The following is a 24420-nucleotide window of genomic DNA, read 5'->3' on the forward strand; positions in this document are numbered from 1 at the left end:
TTATTGCATTGAGTATCTTAATTATTAAAAAAAAATAAGATTGAAAACAGTGGAGGCTGTTGGGAGTTGGATTAGAGCTTGGAAGAGAGAGCAGCAAGGATGCATTTAAGTCAACCATCTTCCTTGCTACTAGCACTTTTAGTGTTTAATTTTTAATATTTAAAACTTTGAACTGTTTGGAATTTATTTTGTTTCAAGGTATCAAGGTAGATCTTACTTCATTCTCCCTTTACCAAAATGTTTAACCAGTTGTTTCAATAACACTTATTGCATAATCCCTATTTTCTCACTCTGACATGAAATTCTACTTTAGTCACAGAATGGATTCTCAAATGAACTTTGGTCTATTTTTGCGTCACTTATCCTGTGCTAATTTATCTGGATGTACATTTTGGCATAGTTCCTGACTATTTTAATTACTATAGCTTTGTAATGTGTTTTGATATCTGGTAGAACAGGCCCTTTTTCTTCCTTAATTTTTAAATATTTTATGGGCTAGGAATGCCTGGGTGTCTCAGTTGGTTAAGTGTCTGACTTCAGGTCAGGTCATGATCTTGATTTGAGCCCCATGTTGGGTCCTTGGATTTGAGCCCCATGTTGGGCTCTCTGCTGTGGCTTAGAGCCTGGAGACTGCTTCAGATTCTGTGTCTCCCTGTCTCTCTGCCCCTCCCTCACTCATTCTCTGTCTCAAAATAAAATAAAACATTAAAAATAAATAAATAAATATTTCATGGGCTATTTGTTACATCTTTAATTTTTTAGATGAATTTAAAAAATATATTTTTAATTCTAAGAAAGAAGCGATTGGGAATTTGAATGGAATTTATTGTACAAATTGCAGAAAGGGAAATTGGCATCTGCTACATTATTCCTTCCCAAGAACAAAAAACATTTATTCCCGTAAGTTGAAAAAAAAAAAAGATTTAAACTTTTGGTTTTTGCTTTAGCATGTAGGGAGCTTGGAAATTGTCACTCCCATTGTCATAATAAGAAAAAAGCTGAACAAACCTAAAATCAATAACTCTTTTTAGATCCATCAGTGAATTGAGATCACAACACTCCTCAAACTGGAGAGACAGGCAACTATAGAGTATCATAGCTTTCTGGGAGTAGAAGCCACTGGAACCAGAAACAGTTAGGAAAAATTAAACTGTAATTGATGAATTGCTGGACACTTGAGTGTGGAATAGGTTGAAGTAAAAACTTAGTGTGGGCATTTATTTTATAGGGTCTCAGTGAAATGTAGGAAAGGAAATACCTAACTGCAGCTCTTGCTGACCTTCGTGCTTCGTGTGAGCATGTGTGTGTGGAAGAGGGGAGAGCTTAGAAGTCACACCCCAGGGGCACAAGCCCACTGCAAGATTGAAACGTAACCATAGAATTACAGAGTGCTTGCCTCCATGACACCCCTTATCATGACATCACAAGGCTCCTGTATAATAACAGAATTACAGCTGAAATGACTGGAAGGCTCAAACTCTATTTAAGAAGGAGTTTATAGGGAAACCCAAATGCAACAGAAGAGATCAAACAAAGGACCCTAGAGGAGATTGAAGCCTCAGACACCTAAAATTACAGCAAACGATAGATACAGTGTAACTTCTAGCCAGAAAAACCTTCATATTAAAGGCCAACTTACTTCTGTTCCTATTACCCAATACATTATATCTGGCTTTCAACAAAATTTAGAAGACATGCTAAAAAGCAACAACACAAAAAATCTGAAGAGACAAAGTAAGCAATAGAACCAGACTCAGATATGGCAGAGATTTTGGAATTATCAGGCAAGGAATTTAAAATAACTATGATTAATAGGCTGAGGGCTCTGATGGAAAAAGTGGGCAATATACAAGAGCATATGGGTAATGTAAGCCCAGAGATGGAAAGAAATAAAAAGGAAATGATAGAAATAAAAAACAAAACAAAACACTGTAGTAGAAATAAAGAATGACTCTGATGGGTTCATCAGTAGACTGCACATGCCCAAGGAAAGAATCAGGGAGCTTAAAGATATGTCAATAGAAATTTCATGAACTGAAAGGCAAAAGAGAAAAAATAATGAAAAAAAAGTTATGAAATATTCAAGAAATATGGAACAATTATGAAAAGTAATACATGTAATGGGACTACCAAAAGGAGAGGAAAGAGAAAAAAGAAGAAGAAATATTTGCATTGATAATGGCTATTTCCTGGAACTAATGACAAACACCAAACCAGAGTTCCAGCAAAATCAGGGAGCACCAAGAAAGATAAATACCAAAAAGTTTACCTCTAGTCATATTATATTCAAACTTCAGAAAACCTAAGACAAAGAGAAAATCTTGAAAGAAGCCAGAAAGGGAAAAAAAATACTTTACTTACAGAAGAATAGGATAAGAATACATAGAACTTCTCTTTATAAACCAGGTAAGCAAGAAGATAGAGAAAAATATTTAAGGTCTTGAAAGAAGCCACCAACCTGCATTTCTGTATCCATTGAAATTATTCAAAAGTGAAGAAGAATTAAAGGCTTTCTCAGATAAATAAAAATTGAGGGAATTTGTCACCAATAAACCTGCCTTGCAAGAAATGTTAAAAGAAGTTCTTCGGAGAGTAGGAAAATGAAATAGTTCACAAACTTGGATTTACATAAAGAAAGAGGAATGTTAGAGAAGGATTAAGTGAAGGTAAAATAAAACCTTTTATTCTGAATTTATCTAATAGACAACTGCTGAAAATAATATTCTGTATTTGGTGATTATAGCTTATGGACAAGTGAAATGAATGATAGCAATGTTCTAAGGTGAGGAGAGAGGAATTAGGAATACTCTGTCATTTGAAAGTGGATTTAGTTTGTAACTGTATGTTGCAAATTCTAGGACAACAATTAAAAAATTAATAAAGAATAATGATTGATTATACTAAGAGAGGAGAGAAGACGGAATCATATAAAATGTTCAAATTAAACCAGAAAAGGCAGAAAAAAAGAGAGGAAGATTGGAAGAATACTGCTTGTCTATATGGATGGTACAGGCCATTTTTCAGAATTTGAGAGTCTGCAGACAAACCAGTAGGGGGTCCATTATACAGCAGAGTGTTTCCATTAAATTTTCTTCCTGGTTATTGTGTGTGAAGGAGGGAATCTACTAAATGCTATACTTGTATTTTATTTTCATAGCTTTTGGGAAGAGGGATGCCTAAAAGTTCCCTTGATGGTCATGAAGTAATAATTTACACTTTGAGGATCAGAAGGTATTTTTTCCATTTAGAGGTTAAGCCTTTGTGATTATGGAGCCAAAGGTGTTTCCAGGCATCTGTGGCCTATTCTGAACACATCCATCTATAGATAGCCCTGCATAATTTGAAGGTCCATCTTCCTTTGTTGAGAAAGGAAAGGAATCTTTTGTGTTTGGGAGATTGAAAAGCAAAGTGACCCAACTCCTGCCTGGTTCTTTGAGATTGTGCAGTGGGCTAGTGGTTGCGGGTTCCACTGTAGAGAGGACTGAGTCAGTTCTACATAGTGCCTTTGGGAGCACTAAGACTTTGTAGGAAAATGGAGAACCTAGAAAATTGGCAAGGGGTACCCTTGTAGAATAGTGAAAGTGCCTTTGAGTAGCCTTTTTCTGGAGGAGGTTGGTGATCTCTGGGTACCTGGAGGGTAGGGGCATATGAAAATCTTTTGTAGGCAAGATGAACAATGACAGAGGAGGAGATCCAATGTTCTTTAGCAGCATTGGAAGATAGACAGCAAGGTTCTTTCTGTCTTATTTTGGAGGGAAAGTTCTGCAGAACTCCTTTGTAGTACAAGGTTCTAGGATAGTTAAGAAGAGACAAGAGGGGCCTAAGAATATGATACTGGACTTCTTGTCAATCTGCTATATGGGTATTTGAGCTAATTCTAAAATAATTTTGAGAAATAATAAAATATACTGAACATCGAAGGAGATTATACCTATTAAATTTATATGAATAAAGTGTAGTTTTTTTGGTATATATTATTATAAATCTGGTATCTCTTCCATTTTCTTTCACAAAGGATAGACTCTGCTAATCTATGAAGCAATCAGAAGTTTAGGGTCTTTGGGGCACGTGGGTGGCTCAGTCGGTTGAGCGTCTGACTTCGGCTCAGGTCACGATCTCACTGCTCGTGAGTTCGAGCCCTGCATCGGGATCTGTGCTGACAGCTTAGAGCCTGGAGCCTGCTTCGAATTCTGTGTCTCCCTTTCTCTCTGCCCCTCCTGTTCTCACACTCTGCCTCTTTTCTCTGTCTCAAAAATTAATAAACATTAAAAAAAATTTAAAAAACTAGAAGAAGTTTAGGGTCTTTTTTTTTAAAGTAGGCTTCATGCTCAGCATGGAACCCAATGCAGGGCTTGAACTCACGACCCTGAGATAAAGACCTGAGGTGAGATCAAGAGTCAGACACTTAACTAACTGAGCCACCCAGTCACCCCTAGGGTCTTTCTTTTACATATCTATTCCAGCACTGCCAGATTGAAGGATTCTCCATTGCTATCATTGGTTATAAGTGATTCTAAGTCTTAGATCACTGAAGGACTAAAATATGTATTTCTCTTCTCTGCTGGAGGCCTAAAATAATGGAGGATAGGACAGAATCCCTTACTTGCCCCTTTTTACTCTGTTCTTAGTAGTTTCTAGAAGATTGTATGTGTGTGTGTGTGTGTGTGTGTGTGTGTGTGCATGCACGCATCTGTTTGGTTGTTTGTTTTAAATCTGGCATTTCTCCCTTTCCATAACACAGATGAATCTCTCAGTGACCCAGCACGCACGCATGTGCACGTGCACACATACACATACACACACACACACACACACACACACACACACACAGTGTTCAGAGAAGATCTGTGTAATATGTGTTTGTAAGGAAGCCTCAGTGAAAGGGACCCAGAAGTCAAAAACATAAACATTGGAGAGAAACTCAAAAGTAGGAGGCTTAAGAACTCCCAGAGAGATGGTAAGGAGCATATGGAATTGCAGAGTGGGCCAGATAAGAGAGGTGGAAATATTCACTATGTTTACTGGAAATTGGATCGAGAGCCATGCTTCACATAAACAAAGCAAAATCAAAGAAAACTATTTCTGCATAAAAGTTTTAGCTTTTATTATAATACCTTGATTGTGTGACAATATATACTATTAAGAATTTGGAAATATAGCTCTTGGGTAGGCATATCTGTTAGGATTTTATTCAGCTGTAAGTATCAGGAAACCCTACTTTAATGGTTTAAAAAATGAAATCAGTTTTTCTCATGTGCAAGAGTTTTACTGGTAGTTAAACTGTTGACTATGGTTCAGCAACTTGACTCTGTCAGGACCAGTGCTTTGTTGATTCTTTTGGCCTTTCCCAAATGTTTACAAAATGTCTTCAGACATCGTGTCCATGTTCAAGGTGGGAAGAAGGGAGAAAGGACTGTGCCAGCCTGCTCTGTTTATCAGAAAAGGTCTTAAAAGAGATTGTTTTGGCAGGGTTTCCCTAGAAAAATCAAGGCTCTTGGCAAGGTTTAGGTGATAATGCCTTATTGGGAGGTACTATCCCCTGGTAGCAAGAGTGAGATAAAGGAGGAGTGAGGAAGCAAGTAAGTGAAACTTGATATACTTCTATGCCAGGTACTGCTTCTCTGCTCAAGGCACTAAGAGACAGAGCTTTTGTTTGATCAAGTCTACTCTTTTGGCCATGTATAGAGGCTACCATACAGGCTATGTAGATGCCACCGTACAGGCTATGTAGAAAAGCCATGGCTTAGAACAGTCTAGTAGATGGAGGAGTGAAAAAAAGTATTTATCATCTGGTTTTCTCCCACATCCTGCCTCTTGTTGGTTTAAGTTTTCACTTTTCTAGGTGGTGTTACCTGGTGCTTTGAACAGCTACTAGGGGAACCAATGTCCATGTCCTGAAATGTAGTCCTTCCTCTGGGTTTGAGAATGGTAGGAAGAGGCAGAGCCAGAGACTCTGGATGTTGGATTCAGGCAGTAGAACTTCATACAGCATGGAGTTTGTCACCACAGCAATAATTGAGATGGAGTAAGTGGCTAAGGGCTGGGACAAGTTGATACTGAAAGAATAGGAGGTAACACACAAGGTGTATCTAATATGATATATTAACAGAATTTTGATTACACCTTATTAGCCATTTCTGTGTCATGTGGACACACTTAGCTGAAAGGGAAGTGGGAATGTAAGCAGCTTGGCTGGAGCTACATGGCTGACCTTTTAAAAATCTAGATTCAAATAGCAAGGATGATGGGAGAATAGAAAAATATTGGGTAAGTAACGGTTGGTATACCAGGCAGGGATTTTTGTTATGCACAATAATAATCAATTTTCCTAAATTTAAGAGGAAAAAAAAAGAAATTTGTTGAAAGGATATTGGTAGTTCTCAGGAAGGCTCAATAGGAAGGCTAAAGAACCAGGTTTGGAAAATAGCAGGAGCTATAAAAATCTAGATAGGCAGAACCAGATTCAAGGTCATGCCACATTTGAGGAATAGCAGTTATGGTATTGCTGCTGCCATCCTGGGCAGGACACATTGCTGTCACTGGACACTGGATGCTTCCATCTTTATTAGTGGAATGAATTAATTACTTATTTGCAGATCTTTCTTCAGATTGAAATTCCTAGGCAAGTCGGGGTGCCTGGGTGGCTTAGTCAGTTAAGCGTCTGACTTCAGCTCAGGGCATGATCTCGCGGTCCGTGAGTTTGAGCCCCGCGTCAGGCTCTGTGCTGACAGCTCAGTGCCTGGATCCTGGTTCAGATTCTGTTTCTCCTTCTCTCTCTGACCCTCCCCCATTCATGCTCTGTCTCTCTCTGTCTCAAAAATAAATAAACGTTAAAAAAAAAAAAAAGAAATTCCTAGGCAAGAGCATCTGACTAGTTGAGCTAGGTGCTCATGCCCTTATTGGAAGGATCAGGGTGAAAAATTATCTGGCACTTTCAGTTTCCATTGCAGTAGACAAGGCCCTACTTCCCACCAACATCACACAATTGCAAATTCTCCACACTTATTAAGGGAATCAGATGCTAGGCAGCCAAAGCATTTTTTAAAAAGGAAAATAACCACCATAGTCCACTCTTTGGCTGCTAGCATCCACTTACATGCTAGCTAAAAAATGCGTTCTTCCTCAAAAACATGTTCCTTCAGAGTATAATGTAGCCACCTCTCAAAAAAAAAGCAGGAAATTACATATCCTCTCCTTAAGTAAGGCGAGGCATTCATCTACATTTGCAGGATGTTTGGTGAATGTCTATTCCTCACCCAGTTCTGACACAATATTGTCTTAATTGTGCTTTAAGGGCTATATCATAAATTTAACCGTAACCTACACTCCTTATGTCTGAGACACTTCTTCTGTGTCCCTTCATATCCTCTCAATTTAACCCATCTTGGGTGTCTTTGGCCATTTCCCTTGCCTTAACCATTATGCAGCTTTACACATGAGTGTAACACATGATTGTAACTCCAGACTGACTTCACATGAATGTAACCAAACAGGGAGAAGAGGCCTGTAGTGTAGGTATTTAAGGCTCCTGGGCAGTGGTGAATGGCTTGGCTCATTGGTCAGAGGCCTGGAAGGAATCATAGAAAATCAGGGGCAAATAGGGAGAGAAGATGTAGGTTGGACCCATGAGAGTGGGCATAAAGCATAGGGATCTTTTTGTCTCCTAAATGGCTTTAGCATCTCCAAAGTTACCACTTTACTTCATTTTATTTTTTAACACACTGAACAGATTGATCTTTTTTATAAAATGTAAGACAGAACTTGCTACTCTGCTCAAAATCCTCCAGTGGCTTCCCATTTTGTTCAAAGTAAAAGTCAAAAGTCTTACAAAGCCCCTACAAAGTCCTATATGATTTGGCTTCCTATATACCTCCAACCACATGTCTTACTCTCCACTGAATTCACTCTGCTCCAGCCACTGGCCATTTTGCACTTCCTCCCTCCGACATATCAGTTATGTTTCCATCCCTGGCTGTCTGCAGTGGCTCTTTTCTCTTCTTAAGGTATCCTTATGGCTCACTCTCTCACCTCATTCAAGTTTGCTCATTGTCACCTTTGGAGTGAACCCAAGCTCAAACCTACTATTGAAAATTTCAATCCCTGCCAATATACCAGCACTCCTTAGCTCACAGCCTAATCTAATTTTCCATAGGTCTTTACACCTTCTATACAATTAACTTATTTATGATGTTTACTGTCCATCTTCCCACACTACAAGGTAAGCTCTATGAGAGTCAAAACTTGTTCGGTTTTGACATTGCTGTATCCTTGGCATCTAGATTGGTGCCTGGTACATAGTAGATGTTGGATAAATGTTCAATGGATGAATATACTTGAATGGGGCTCTAAGTTTCCCGTCCTTTGTTTCTCACTAGTGCCAGCATATTGTATGAATCACCTGTAAACCAAGCTCAAACCGTCAGTTGCTCACAGAGAGATCATCAGTGGGCATAGCCTGGGTTGAGGGAGGCATGGCCCAAGAAGGCCCTTTGAAAGAGAGACATATGTTCTGCTACTTTTTAAGCTTTTTTTTTTTCGAAGCCTAATATGTTACTATAGAATAAGTGTTGTATACGGTGAACAAGGAAACTTGAAGCCCTCAGAACTAAGAGATGAGCCCTAGGTCACGTAGCTATTGAGCAGCAGAATGAGAATATTTTTCCGAAACAGAACATCAGTGTACTTCCTTTTGTTAAAGCAAGATAAAAATGAAAATGATTTTACAAATACGTCGTTAATGGACCCGACATGTGGGTGTGCATTTTTAAATTCTCCAAATGCTTACTGTTCTTGTCTGCCTAGTTTCAAAGAGTGTTTTGCATTTCTGTCACTCTGAGTGGTATGACACCATCAGGATGACTGTGGCAGCTAAGAAAACACAGAAAACACGTAGCACGGAAAAAGACTCAGTCACAACAAAGGCTAGCTTGCCTTATCAGTATGAACCCGAGAACCCAGTGTCACCCCAAAATATACATTGATGATGGTGCTGTGAGTCACTGTATGACTCACAGCTCACTGACCACTACAAAACAGAAACTTGAAGAATAATTTACTGCCCAGGCCAAAAGGACTTGAAAGAACTTTCCCACCCACCATATGAGTGATATATCAAATTAGGGATAAGGCGCCATCTCTTTCTTCTTCTTGGAATGGATTAGTTCTCCCTCTTTGTACGGCTCCCCCAGAGACACAGGGCCAGATAAGCCTCTGGTTTCACTAATAATCTTCTCTCAGTGAACCGTTCTATTCTTGTACCTGCCTACTTAGGCTCATTCTGCAAAGAAATCTAACCCATAAGAGTGCCTCAGCACACAAAAATGTACTTCATCACTCCTCTGAGCAAGATGGCTTCTTGGATCAGCCTTTTATGCCTTCCCTCCCTTGACTGTGACACTAAACAGACCCATAATAAACCGTCCTCAACTACACAAGTAAGAAATTATTCTCAGGGCCAAGACAGTTTGCTCTCCAAAACCGTTTCTCTCTCTTACTTGTACAAATCAAGGACCCAGCGGTCACAATTTGGGGGCATAGAGATTAGTGGAAAGGTTCATTTTTTTTACAAGAATGAAGTGTTTTATTCTCTAACACCTTCTCAGCAGGGCTGCTGTTGCACTCACATGACCTGTGTGGTTGGCTTGGTGTTGTGAATTCTGCTTTACCCATGAGGGTCCTGATGAAGTCTGTGACCTGAGGTCACACAGGCAAGTCCTCACTGGAGTTGGGAGTGCACACTCTGAAGTTCCTCCTTCTGAGCTGAGCCCGACACCGACCCCAACTCTCTTCTGGGGCTTTACTGCACGAGTCCACATGGTGATGCTGACATAGGCCTTCTGGTGGCAGAACACTGTCTGGCATCTGGACTTTCTCTCATTTAGAAGACAGCACTGTTAAAAAAATAGTTTCTTATATCCACAAAGTGTCTCCTGCTATTGGAGCAGTGAGCACTCTGTAAGGAAACACCCCAGGAAAAGAGTGTTCTTCTCTCACCCCCTTCGTTCCTTCTACATTAATGGAGAGCTCTTTTTTTCCCAGCTTTGTTGAGGTGTAATTGACAAAAATGTAAGGTATTTAAAGCTTGCACTGGGATGATTTGATATATGTATACCTTGTGAAAGGATTCTTCCCTAGTTAATTAGCATATTCACCATGTCACACATACATACACACATATATGGGGAAACATTGAAGTACTCTCTTAACAAATTTCAATTATACAGTACAGTGTTATCAACTGTAGTCAACCACATTTTACATTAGGTCCTCAGACCTTATCCATCTTATAGGTGAAAGTTTATGCCCTTTAACCAACCTATCCCTATTTCTTACCTCCCCCCCACCCTTGGTAACAACGTTTCTACTCTGTTTCTAAGTTTGACTTTATTTTTTAAAATTCCATGTACAAGTGACACTATGCACTATTTGTCTTTCTCTGGTCTGGTTTATTTCACTTAGCATAATGCCCTCAAGTTTTGTTCATGTTGTCACAAATGACAGGATTTCCTTCTTTTTTGTATACACATACCACATCTTCTTTATCCATTCATCCATTGATGGACACTTACATTGTTTCCTAAAAAGCTCTTAATGGCACCAAGAAGGCATCTTCTGTCTAAGATCTAAGCTGCTAAGGGATTATTAGAAATAAAGCCTGATTGGGCAACCCACAGGGGTCCCCTGGTTGTGCCTGATGCAGGGGCCACCCTGGCTGGTTTGCACCCCCAAGGTTATTTGAATGATTTTGCAGATGAGAAGTAACTGGGTGTCAAAATTTTTGTGAGCAGCAAACATACTAAAAATTGAAAGGAAAACTGCTACTTTGATCAGATGAGCCCAGAGCCATGACCAGTAGTTCTTCCTTCACTGAGATTTCTTTGCTATCCTCCTCACTGTTTAAATAAGCATCAGATGAATTTCTACTTTGTTTTGGAAATTAACCTGTGCTTCAAAATGTAGAGATAAATACTATTTAAAATAGAATAGGAAGAACCAGAGAGGTGAGGCAAGTCCACGTCTGTTGAGAGCAGCTCAAACCAGTGAAACTAAAATGAAGTTCAAGTACAAAGGGCAGAAGTTAGACCTAGAGTCAAGAGGTTGGGTAATTGTCAGGCCCGAAGCTGAGATTTCTGAGGTTTGCCTATCTTGGCTTAGATCAGTACATACATTTTCCTGTTGAAATATAAAATAATATCCATACATGGTCACCTTCATAGAGCTCACTTTTATTTTATTATTTTTTTAATTTTATTTTTAAAAATTTACATCTAAATTAGCATATAGTGCAACAATGATTTCAGGAGTAGATTCCTTAGTGCCCCTTACCCATTTAGCCTATCCCCCCTCCCACACCCCCTCCAGTAACCCTCAGTTTGTTCTCCATATTTATAAGTCTCTTCTGTTTTGTCCCCCTCCCTGTTTTTATATTATTTTTGTTTCCCTTCTCTTATGTTCATCTGTTTTGTCTCTTAAAGTCCTCATGTGAGTGAAGTCATTTGAATTTTGTCTTTCTCTGACTGACTAATTTCACTTAGTGTAATACCCTCCAGTTCCCTCCACGTAGTTACAAATGGCAAGATTTCATTCTTTTTGATTGCCAAGTAATACTCCATTGCATATATATACCATATTTTTATCCATTCATCCATCGATGGACATTTGGGCTCTTTCCATACTTTGGCTATCGTTGATAGTGCTGCTATAAACATGGGAGTGCATGTGTCCATCTGAAACAGCACACCTGTATCCCTTGGATAAATACCTAGTAGTGCAATTGCTGGGTCATAGGGTAGTTCTATTTTTAGTTTTTTGATGAACCTCGATACTGTTTTCTAGAGTGGCTGCACCAGCTTGCATTGCCACCAACAATGCAAAAGAGATCCTCTTTCTCCACATCCTCTCCAACATCTGTTGTTGCCTGAGTTGTTAATGTTAGCCATTCTGACAGGTGTAAGGTGGTATCTCATTGTGGTTTTGATTTGTATTTCCCTAGTGATGAATGATGTTGAGCATTTTTTCATGTGTCGGTTGGCCATCTGGATGTCTTCTTTGGAGAAGTGTTTATTCATGTCTTTTGCCCATTCCTTCACTGGATTATTTGTTTTTTGGGTGTTGAGTTTGATAAGTTCTTTATAGATTTTGGATACTAACCCTTTATCTGATATGTCATTTGCAAATATCTTCTCCCATTCTGTCAGTTGCCTTTTAGTTTTGCTGATTGTTTCCTTCTTCACTGTGCAGAAGCTTTTTATTTTGGTGAGGTCCCAGTAGTTCATTTTTGCTTTTGTTTCCCTTGCCTCTGGAGATGTGTTGAGTGAGAAGTTACTGTGGCCAAGATCAAAGAGATTTTGCCTGCTTTCTCCTCAAGGATTTTGATGGCTTCCTGTCTTACATTGAGGTCTTTCATCCATTTTGAGTTTATTTTTGTGTTGGTGTAAGAAAGTGGTCCAGGTTCATTCTTTTGCATGATGCTATCCAGTTGTCCCAGCACCACTTGCTGAAGAGACTGTCTTTATTCCATTGGATATTCTTTCCTACTTTGTCAAAGATTAGTTGGCCATACATTTGTGGGTCCATTTTTGGGTTCTCTATCCTCTTCCATTGATTTGAGTGTCTGTTTTTGTGCCAGTACCATACTGTCTTGATGATTACAACTTTGTAGTATAGCTTGAAGTCTGGGATTGTGACGCCTCCTGTTTTGGTTTTCTTTTTCAAGATCGCTTTGGCTATTCAGGGTCTTTTCTGGTTCCATACAAATTTTAGGATTATTTGTTCTATCTCTGTGAAGAATGCTGGTGTTATTTTGATAGGGATTGCATTGAATATGTAGATTGCTTTGGGTAGTATCGACATTTTAACAATATTTGTTCTTTTATCCAGGAGCATGGAATCTTTTTCCATTTTTTCGTGTCTTCTTCAATTTCTTTCATAAGCAAGCTTTCTATAGTTTTCAGCATATAGATTTTTCACCTCTTTGGTTAGATTTATTCCTAGGTATTTTATGTTTTTTTGTGCAGCTGTAAATGGGATCGATTCCTTGATTTCTCTTTCTGTTGCTTCATTGTTGTTGTATAGGAATGCATCCGATTTCTGTGTGTTGATTTTATATCCTGCAACTTTGTTGAATTCATGAATCAGTTCTAGCAGTTTTTTTGTTGTTGTTGAAATCTTTTGAGTTGTCCATATAGAGTATCATGTCATCTGCAAAGAGTGAAAGTTTGACCTCCCCCTGGCTGATTTGGATGCCTTTTATTTCTTTGTGGTGTCTGATTTCAGAGGCTAAGACTTCCAATACTATGTTGAACAACAGTGGCAGGAGTGGGCATCCCTGTCTTGTTCCTGACCTTAGGGAGAAAGCTCTTGGTTTTTCCCCATTGAGGATGATATTAACGTTGGGTCTTTTATATATGGCTTTTATGATCTCGAGGTATGCTCCTTCTATCCCGACTTTCTTGAGGGTTTTTATCAAGAAAGGATGCTGTATTTTGTCAAATGCTTTCTCTGCATCTATTGAGAGGATCATATGGTTCTTGTCCTTTCTTTTATTGATGTGATGAATCACATTAATTGTTTTGCAGATATTGAACCAGCCCTGCTTCCCAGGTATAAATCCCACTTGGTCATGATGAATAATTTTTTAAATGTATTGTTGGATCTGGTTAGCTAATATCTTGTTGAGGATTTTTGCATCCATATTCATGAGGGAAATTGGTCTATAGTTCTCCTTTTTAGTGGGGTCTCTGTCTGGTTTTGGAATCAAGGTAATGCTCGCTTCAGAGAAAGAGTTTGGAAGTTTTCCTTCCATTTCTATTTTTTGGAACAGCTTCAAGAGAATAGGTGTTAGGTCTTCCTTATGTGTTTGGTAGAATTCCCCTGGAAAGCCATCTGGCCCTGGACTCCTGTTTTTTGGCAGATTTAAAATGATTACTAATTCGATTTCCTTACTGGTTATGGGTCTGTTCAAATTTTCTATTTCTTCTTATTTCAGTTTTGGTAGTTTATATGTTTCTAGGAATTTGTCCATTTCTTCCAGATTGACCATTTTATTGGCATATAATTACTCATAATATTCTCTTATTATTGTTTTTATTTCTGCTGTGTTGGTTGTGATCTCTCCTCTTTCATTCTTGATTTTATTTATTTGGGTCCTTTCCTTTTTCTTTTTGATCACACTTGCTAGTGGTTTATCAATTTTGTTAATTCTTTCAAAGAACCAGCTTCTGGTTTCATTGATCTGTTCTACTGTTTTTGTTTTGTTTTGTTTTGGTTATTTTTGGTGTCGATAGCATTAATTTCTGCTCTAATCTTTATTATTTCCTGCCTTCTGCTGGTTTTGGGTTTTATTTGCTGTTCTTTTTCCACCTCTTTAAGGCGTAAGATTAGGTTGTGTGTGTATCTGAGATCTTTCTTCCTTCTTTTTTTTTTTTAATTTTTTTTTTCAACGTTTATTTATTTTTGGGACAGAGAGAGACAGAGCATGAACGGGCGAGGGGCAGAGAGAGAGGGAGACACAGAATCGGAAACAGGCTCCAGGCTCTGAGCCATCAGCCCAGAGCCCGACGCGGGGCTCGAACTCCCAGACCGCGAGATCGTGACCTGGCTGAAGTCGGATGCTTAACCAACTGCGCCACCCAGGCGCCCCTCTTTCTTCCTTCTTTAGGAAGGCGTGGATTGCTATATACTCTCCTTTTATGACTGCCTTTGCTGTGTCCCAGAGGTTTTGGGTTGTGGTATTATCATTTTCACTGACTTCCATATACTTTTTAATTTCCTCTTTTACTTCTTGGTTAACCCATTGGTTAGCCCATTCCTTCTTCAGTAGAATGTTCTTCAGTCTCCAAGTATTTGTTACCTTTCCAGATTTTTTCTTATGGTTGATTTTGAGTTTCATAGCTTTGTGGTCTGAAAATATGCATGGTATGATTTTGATCATTTTGTACTTACTTAGGGCTGATTTGTGTCCCAGTATATGGTCTGTTCTGGAGAACGTTCCATGTGCACTGGAGAAGAATGTATATTCTGCTGCTTTAGGATGAAAAGTTCTGAATATATGTGTTAAGTCCCTCTGGTCCAGTGTGTCACTCAAAGCCATTGTTTCCTTGTGGATTTTTTGATTAAATGATCTGTCCATTGCTGTGAGTGTGGTGTTGAAGTCTCCTACTATTATGGTATTATTATCGATGAGTTTCTTTATGTTTGTGATTGATTTATATATTTGGGTACTTGCACATTTGGTGCATAAATGTTTACAATTGTTAGGTCTTCTTGGTGGATAGACCCCTTGATTATGATATAATTCCCTTCTGCATCTCTTGATACAGTCTTTTTAAAAAAATTTTTTTTAACATTTATTCATTTTCAAGAGACAGAGCATGAGTGGGGAAGGAGCAGAGGGAGGGAAACACAGAATCTGAAGCAGGCTCCAGTCTCTGAGCTATTAGCATGGAGCCCAACATGGGGCTTGAACTCACGGATTGCGAGATCATGACCTGAGCTGAAGTCAGACGCTCAACCGACTGAACCACCCAGGCACCCCGATACAGTCTTTATTTTAAAGTCTAGGGGTGCCTGGGTGGCTCAGTCAGTTGAGCGTCCGACTTCAGCTCAAGTCATGATCTCACGGTCCGTGAGTTCGAGCCCTGCGTCGGGCTCTGGGCTGATGGCTCAGAGCCTGGAGCCTGCTTCTGATTCTGTGTCTCCCTCTCTCTCTGCCCCTCCCCCGTTCATGCTCTGTCTCTCTCTGTCTCAAAAATAAAGTCTAGATTGTCTGATGTAAGTATGGCTACTCCGGCTTTCTTTTGTTGACCTGGTAGATGATAGATGATAGATGGTTCTCCATCCACTTACTTTCAATCTGAAGGTGTCTTTAGGTCTAAAGTGGGTCTCTTGTAAAAAGCATATAGATGGATCTTGTTTTCTTATCCATTCTGTTACCCTATGTCTTTTGATTGGAGCATTGAGTCCATTGATGTTTAGAGTGAGTACTGAAAGATATGAATTTATTGCCATTAGGTTGCTTGTAGAGTTGGAGTTTCTGGTGTTGTTCTCTGGGCCTTTCTAATCTTTGTTGCTTTTGGTATTTATTATATATATAATTATATAATATATTATATATATGTGTATATATATATATATATATATTTCATCTTTTCTCCCATCAGAGAGTCCCCCTTAAAATTTCTTGTAGGGCTGGTTTAGTGTTCACAAACTCCTTTAATTTTTGTTTGTCTGGGAAACTTTTTATCTCTCCTTCTGTTTTGAATGACAGCCTTGCTGGATAAAGAATTCTTGGCTGTATATTTTTCTGATTCAGCACATTGAATATATCCTGCCACTCCTTTCTGGCCTGCGAAGTTTCTGTGGATAGGTCTGCTGCAAACCTGATTTGTCTTCCCTTGTAGGTTGGGGACTTTTTTTCCCTTGCTGCTTTCATGATTCTCTCCTTGCCTGAATATTTTCTGAATTTGACTATGATATGCCTTGCTGATGGTTATTTTTTGCTGAATCTAATGTGGGTCCTCTGTGCTTCCTGGATTTTGATGTCTGTGTCTTTCCCCAGGTTAGGAAAGTTTTCCACTATGATTTGCTCACATAACCCTTCTACCCCTATATCTCTCTCTTCCTCTTCTGGGACCCCTATGATTCTGATGGTGTTCCTTTTTAATGAGTCACTGATTTCTCTAATTCTTAAATTGTGCTCTTTTGACTTAATCTCCCTCTTTTTTTCTGCTTCATTATTCTCTATGAGTTTGTCTTCTGTATCACTGATTCTCTGTTCTGCCTCATCCATTCTTGCCACTGTGGCATCCATCCATGATTGCAGCTCAGTTATAGCATTTTTAATTTCATTCTGGCTATTTTTTACTGCTTTTATCTCTGCAGAAAGGGATTCTAATCTATTCTCGACTCCAGCTAGTATTCTTATTATCGTGATTCTAAATTCTGGCTCAGACATCTTGCTTGTATCTGTGTTGGTTAAATCCCTGGCTGTCATTTCTTCATGCTCTTTCCTTTGGGGTGAATTCCTTCATTTTGTCATTTTGAAGGGAGAAAAGGAATTAATGAGGTAGAAAAATTAAAATTAAAATTAAAAAAATTAAAATTCAAAAAATATTAAAATTAAAAAATTAAACCCACACACACAAATCGAATAAATGATGCTAGATCCTAGGTGTGTTTTGGTCTGGGTGTTGAAGTGGTTTGACAGATTAGAGAAAAAAAAAAGGGGGGGAGGAAAAAAAAGGAAATTGTTTGAGAATTTGAAAAAATAAATACACTGAAGTAGACTAAAATGAGATGATGGGAGTGAAATAGAATTTGAAAAAATACACGCAAAAGTAAATGGTATAGTGGAAAAAAAATTTTTTTAAATATTTTTAATAAAAATTAAAAGTACAAATGAATTTTTTCTCTTTCTGTATTCAAGAAAAAGAAAAGAAATGAAAAAGAGAAAGAAAAAAGAGATTGTTTTATATTTGAAAAAGTGAATACACTGTAGTAGACTAAATTAAAATTATGGAAGTAAAATAGAATTTGAACAAATTTACATAAAAGCAAAAAATATAGTAAAAAATTTAAAGAAAAATATTTTTAATAGAAATTGAAAGTAAAAATGAAGTATTCCTCTTTCTGCATTCAAGAAAAAGAAAAGAAATGAAAAGGAGAAAAAAGAAACAGAAAGAAAAAAAAGGAAATCGTTTGAAAATTTGAAAAGGTGAATACACTGAAGTAGACTAAAATAAAATGATGGATGTAAAATAGAATTTGAAAAAATTTACACAAAAGTAAAAGATATAGTAATAAAAATTAAATAAAAATATTTTTAATAAAAATTGAAAATAAAAATGAATTTTTTCTCTTTCTATATTCAAGAAAAATAAAAGTGTACAAGAGAAAAAAAAAGAAAGAAAATTGAATAGATGGACCTGCTTACAGACTGAAGTAGGACTGTTCGTTTTCCCCTAGAAGTCAGACTAGGACTGCAGCTTTGACCCGTTTTGCCCCTCTGCAGGAGGGTCTCACCAAGCAATGGCCGGGTGCCGGCTGCACCCAGGAACGCTTGCTGGACCCTGCTGCTGCTGGTGCCCTAAGACTGCAGCCAGGTGTCAGCCCCCCCCAGAAAAAGTTCGCAAGATAGTGTAGCAGCAGCCTTTCAGGGATTATGGAAAATCATGCACACATCTGGCCCCAGGCTTCACCCTCAACGACCTTGTTCCAGCACCAGTGATTGTGGCCATTTTCTGGGGTCTGCTGGGACCAGGTGGCTTCAACAGTCTCTACCAAATGTCCTTCCATCAGTGGAACTGCTTTTCCCCATGTGGCCCGAGAACCTCCTGGACCCCACTCTGTTCCTGGGGATTTGCCTTTCCTGCCAGAGCACCGCCAGGTATCGAGCTGTGGAGTTGCAGACTTTGCACTCCCCTTGTTTACAGTCTTAATGGAATTTAAACCCTCTCCTTTCTCCTTTCTCCCTATTTAGTTTAGTCCCTGAGGCTGTTTCCAAGTTTATACTTTCTCTCCACCTGCTTTTGGGGAGGGGTGCTTTTCCCGTATTCCTCCCCCCCAGTCTCCATCTTCTCTCTGCTCGCAAAAGCACCTCCCTTCCTGCTCCTTCTCATTCCCCAAGTTCACCTCTCTGCGCCACGTACCTGCTGAATTCTGTGGTTCAGGTTATGCAGATTGTTGTGTTAATCCTCCAATCAGTTTTCTAGGTGTGTAGGATGGTTTAGTGTTGGTCTGGCTCTATTTCATGGACATGAGACACACAAAAAACTTCCATGCTGTTCCTCCATCTTGGATCCTCCAAAGATTTTATTTAATTCATTAATTAGTGAGAGATCCAGGAGGCCAGGGATCTGCATTCTCTGGCCTGTAAGCCAAATTCAGCCTGTCCAGAGCTCACTTTTAATTAGGAACTTTTTATTCATAGTTTAAACTTGTTACAGGTAATTGATACTAGTTAATCTAAACTATTGATTGATTTTCAACTTAAAGGTTAATCATTTATGAAATGATATGATTTCAGGGATTTGCTTTGTAGTAATCCAATTACAGAAATATGTGGGGTATGAATGAGATGAGACAGATCATGAATTGAAAATTGTTGGAATTGGGTGATGGGTAGATAAAAATTTATTATTTTGTCCTCAGCTTATTATCTACCTCAGCTAGATAAATGTTTAATAGCACTTATTTATTCCTTTAAAAACAGGTTCTAAGCACATATGAATCAGTGTGAAAATTTGAAAAGGACTAAGTTTAGTTCTGCCATGATCTCGCTGCACGACATTTGACAAACTCTTAACTATTCCAGGCTTCTGTGTTCATTGTAGACAGTAATTAGTTCCAATTGATTGCCCTGAGGATTTAAAGAAAAAAAGTGAGTTCTAGAGAAATATCCTAATCACCAGTAAAATTTGAATTTTATTTTACTTTGCTTTATCTATAGACAAAATAAATTATGTCATGTGTTTGTAAATGTGATCATTGTATTAGATATTTCATGTTTCTTTTGAGAAAAAAGTGAAGTAGAAACATGATATACATATGTGTGATCCAGACAGGGATTGGAATAGGAATAAAAATGTAAAGTGGAACTTTGAGGAGAATCCCCAAAGTATTAAGTACTGAAAGAACATTGAAGGTTACGATTTTAATGTGGATAATCTAATCTGGAAGTGTTTGGGTTGTTTTTTTTTGTTTTTTTTTCTCTAACCAACTGGACCAAATCATCCAGAAAAGGCATGAAAATGGTTAGCAGCCACTTAAGAGGATTTCTACAAACATCTGGCAAAAAAAAAAAAAAAAAAAAAAAATGGAAGAAGATTTGTTAAGTGAGTGCTAGAGAGATTCCCAGGGAGCAGAGAATTACTAATCAGAAAATTGGATGTTACAAAGAGCATAGTTGAACCTGGAAAATCTCGGCATTGAGTAACCTGAAGGTAAAGCTTTAAAAAATAAGGTTGAGTTCTGAGAAAAGTTAATGGATTAAACACATCCTTACACTTGCTTCTCCCCTCATCCATCAAATGGCAACAGATGAATTTTTTAAAAGACTAAACCTCCTGAGAATAAACTGAGGGTTGATGGGGGGTGGAAGGGAGGGGAAAGTGGGTGATGGGCATTGAGGAAGGCACCTGGTGGGATAAGCACTGGGTGTTGTATGGAAACCAATCTGACAATAAATTTCATATAAAAAATAAATATTATTAGTTGAATGAGAAAAAAAAAGACTAAACCTAAAGAAGGGGAAGGGTGGAAGAGAAGACAGCAAAAACAGAATTTTGGAAGTGGACAAGCTGATGGATATGAGTGACAAATTCTTAGCAAACCTACTAAAAAGAAATCCTACGGCAGCAGTGGGGAAAGCAGAAATCCACCTGATTTACATGGAGCAATTGTCCAAAGACTCAGAGATTGCTGGTGCTAGGTTCCTCTAGAAGTGGTGATTGAATAAGAAAGATTGTTTGAAAGTCTGTTTAAAAACTATGCAGATCCCACATTGCCTCCTACACTCTGATGAGCCACCTGATGAATGGCCCTTCTTTCACCCCAGATATAGAATAAAATTATATTTTCCAGAGGGGGATAAGTAGATGGAACTTCAAGTTCAATTGAGAATGGAAGTACTGGACAGAAAATGGGGATCTAGATATTATTTGCATACTGGAATCTGAGGCATCACAGCTCTCTTCCTTCGTTCATGTCCCAGAATATTCACCTTCCTCCTCCAAAGAAGAGATTGTACATTTTTTTTCTCCTAGGGAATCTGGTTGGCTTAGGAAGAAATACCTAAACATATTTTTTAATTTCTCCAACAGACCGCAATAAAGTAAAGGTCAGAACTGACAAACCTTTTCACACACTTGGGGGTTTTTAGAACCCCTATCTTAATTATGAACATCCAACCAATGAATATCAGATGACAGAGGAAAATATTTGATATGAAAAATGGAGATCAAAATAAGCAGAAAAAATGCAGCATAGAGAAAACAAAGTTTGGAGTTTTAAAAACATGTCCACAATTTCTTTGACATTTCTCACATCTAAAGGTAGAGTCTAATTCCTCTCTCCTTGAATATGACCTGGTTTTAGTGACTTGCTTCTAAAGAATGTGATGAAATTAAAGTGTAATTTTTAAGGCAAGGTTAAAAAAAAAAAGATGTAGCACTCACATGATTTTCTCTGTCTCTAAACACTTACCCTTGAGAACCTAACTACAATGCTATAAAGAGGCCAAGTCACCATATGACAAGATGGCATGAGGTGTTCTGATAACAGCTCCACATGAGATCCTAACTAATAGCCAGCCTCAGTGACCATACATTTGAATGAGGATTCCAATGATTCCACCCCCGAGCTTTTGAACCGCCCAACTAATTCCAGGTGGAGCAAAGACGAGCTGTCTTCATAGAGTTATGCCGAAACTACAGATTCATGAGTAAAATAAATACTACTATCACGATAATTCAATAATTTTTGAAGTGATTTATTTTACAACAATAGAAAACTTGAACACAGAGACTCTGCAGGGAGAAGAAATTTTCAAAATTTATGATCAACTCTTTCTGGCCAAGCTGAAGTAATGGAGATTGGATTCATTGTCCTGCCTGAAGCAGCAGAATATGTGGACAAACAGTGGTTCTTGGATATTGAACATCAGCCAATGAAAGACATTGATCCCTGAGAAAAGGGAGACAAGTGAGGTGAAGTCTACAATTTCCTCAGATTACTACTTGGAGAAAATTTCCAGGCTGTCTCCTAGGGAGAACTAACCCAACAAGAGCCCAGTGGTCTCCTTAAGTTGAGAAGAAAGAAGTGACTATTGAGGGAAGCAAAAAAGCTAGAGTTTTAAGGACAACACTGGAGAAAAGAGAGCTGCACAAAGAGAGAGAACTCTGGAGATCTGTAGAAGTTGTAAGTATTCAGCTGAGTACCAATCAGTGCATGTCTGTGAGGAAATTATTCAAGGCCAGGGGAAAAAACACCCAAAAGGATTACAGTGAACAATCTTCAGAGCTCAAAAAAGGCATAGGAATAGTAATTGTCCACCAGCCAAAGTGGAAAATCTCATAATTCATAAGACATCAGGTAGAGTACAAAGGAGGATTTTGCTTTAGTTATAGTGCAAAATTAGCCCTAGATTAAATGCTTCTCTGGTCTTATTTAGTGAAGCTTAAAAGCACAATCTAAAAAGATTAATCCATTTCCAGTAAGTTAACTAGATCCCAGAATGAAGCCCATAATGTTTATAGAAATACAACAATACTCAATACCCAACAAGGTAAAAATTAATCATGTGTAGAAGTCAATAAAAACAAGTAGTCATGCAAAGAAGGAAAAATATGATCCATAATAATGAGAAGAAAAATCAATTAAAACTGTCCCAAAGGAAACAAATTAGAAGATAAAGAAAGACAATTAAAATAGTTATTATAACTATATTCTGTGTTCAATAAGATTGAACAAGTTAAGTAGAGACAAGGAAAACATAAAAAAGACCAAAACTGAACTTGTAGATATGAAAATTACAATATCTAGGATAAAATATACACTGTATGGGATTAATGCATATTATAAATTACAGAATAAAATATTAGTGAAATTGAAGATATCCCAATAAAAACTATCCAAAATGAAACACAGAGACAAAAAACTGAAAAGAATGAGCAAAGCATTAGTGAACAATAGGACAACTTGATATATATGTAATTGAAGTCCCTGAAGGGGAAGGAGGTTGATAGAAAAAAAATTGAAAAAATAATTGCTGAAAAGTTTCCAAATTTGGTGAAAATTACAAACCTCAGAACTAGGAAACTGAATGAACATAAGCAAGAAAAACATGAAGAAAACTACTTCAATGCACATCATAATCAAATTGCTTATAACCAGTGACTTAAAAAAATCTTAAGTGTTGTTAGAGAAACAAGATACACTGTCTACAGAAGAAGAAAAATAAATGTAAGAGCAGATTTTTCATTCTAAACAACGAAAGCTGGATGACAATGGAGCAATATCTTTAGTGAACTGAGAGAAAAAAGTTGTCCATTTACAATTCTTCAAAATATCTTTAAAAATAATATAAAAGTGAAAGACTTCATTATCATCAGGCTTGTGTAATAGGAAATATTAAGGGAAATCCTTTAGGCAGAAGAAAAATGGTACCACATGGAGAAACTCTGATCTAAACAAAACAATGAAGAGTGCCAGGAATAGTAAATATTTAAGTAAATAAAAATAGCTTTTTGTTATTTAAACCTTTTGAAAAGATAAGTAATTGTATAAAGCAAAAATAACAATGTAGTGTGGGATCATAACATGTAGAATTAAAATGAATAACAAACACAGGGAAGGAAGTAATGGAAGTAGAGGATTATACAGTTTTTGCACTGTATGTAAAGTGGTTCAATATCACTTAAAGGCAGACTGAAATGATTAAAATATGTATTTTATAAGCCCTAAAATAATCACAAAGATATTTCGATACTATTTGCTTAATATTTGGCTAATTAGGTGAAAAGGATGTAAAATGGGAAACAGAATACTCAATTCAAAGGAAAGCAGAAAAAGAGGAAAAGAGGAACAAAGACCAGATGGTATAAATGGAAATCATACACTCTTGAACAACCACTGGGCTGAAGAAGAAATCAAAAAGGAAATTAGAAATTAGAAAATATCTTGAGACAAATGAAAACAAAAACACAAGGTAAAAATGCTTATAGGATGCAGCAAAAACAGTACTAATAAGAATGTTTATAGTGATAAATGCCTACATTATAAAAGAAGAAAGATCTCAAATGAACAATCTAACATTATTCCTTAAGGAACTAAAAAAAATGAATGAATGAAGCTAAAAGTTAGCAAAAAGAAGGAGATAATAAAGATTATGGGAAAAATAAATAAAATAGAGAATAGAAAAAATCAATGAAACTAAGTGTTCATTTTTACAAAAGATAAACAAAATCAACAAACCCTTAGGTGGACTGAGAGAGAGGAGACTCAAATACATAAAATCAGAAATGGAAGAGGAGACATTATAGCTAATGTCACAGAAACAAAAAAGATATAAGGGACTACTATGAACAATTATATGCCAACAAATTGGATAATCTAGAAGAAATAGTTAAATTTCTAGAAACATACAACCTACCAAAACTGAATTAAGAGGAAATAGAAAATGTAACAGATCAATAACAAATAAGAAGATTTAATCGGTAATAAAAAATTTTTCCAAAGGAGAAAAATCCAGGACTAGTTGGTTTCACAGGTGAATTTCCCAAACATTTAAAGAAAAATTAATACCAATCTTCTTAAACTCTTACAAAAGATAGAAAAAGAGGGAACACTTCCAAATTATTTTTATAAGGCCACCCTTAGTCTGATATAAAAGACAGACAAAAACGCCACAAGAAAAGAATATTA

This window comes from Lynx rufus, unplaced genomic scaffold, assembly GCF_022079265.1.
Source record: "Lynx rufus isolate CCGP_SWC_20201006 ecotype Redwood Valley unplaced genomic scaffold, mLynRuf1.p SCAF_22, whole genome shotgun sequence".
NCBI classification, from domain to species: Eukaryota; Metazoa; Chordata; class Mammalia; order Carnivora; family Felidae; genus Lynx; species Lynx rufus.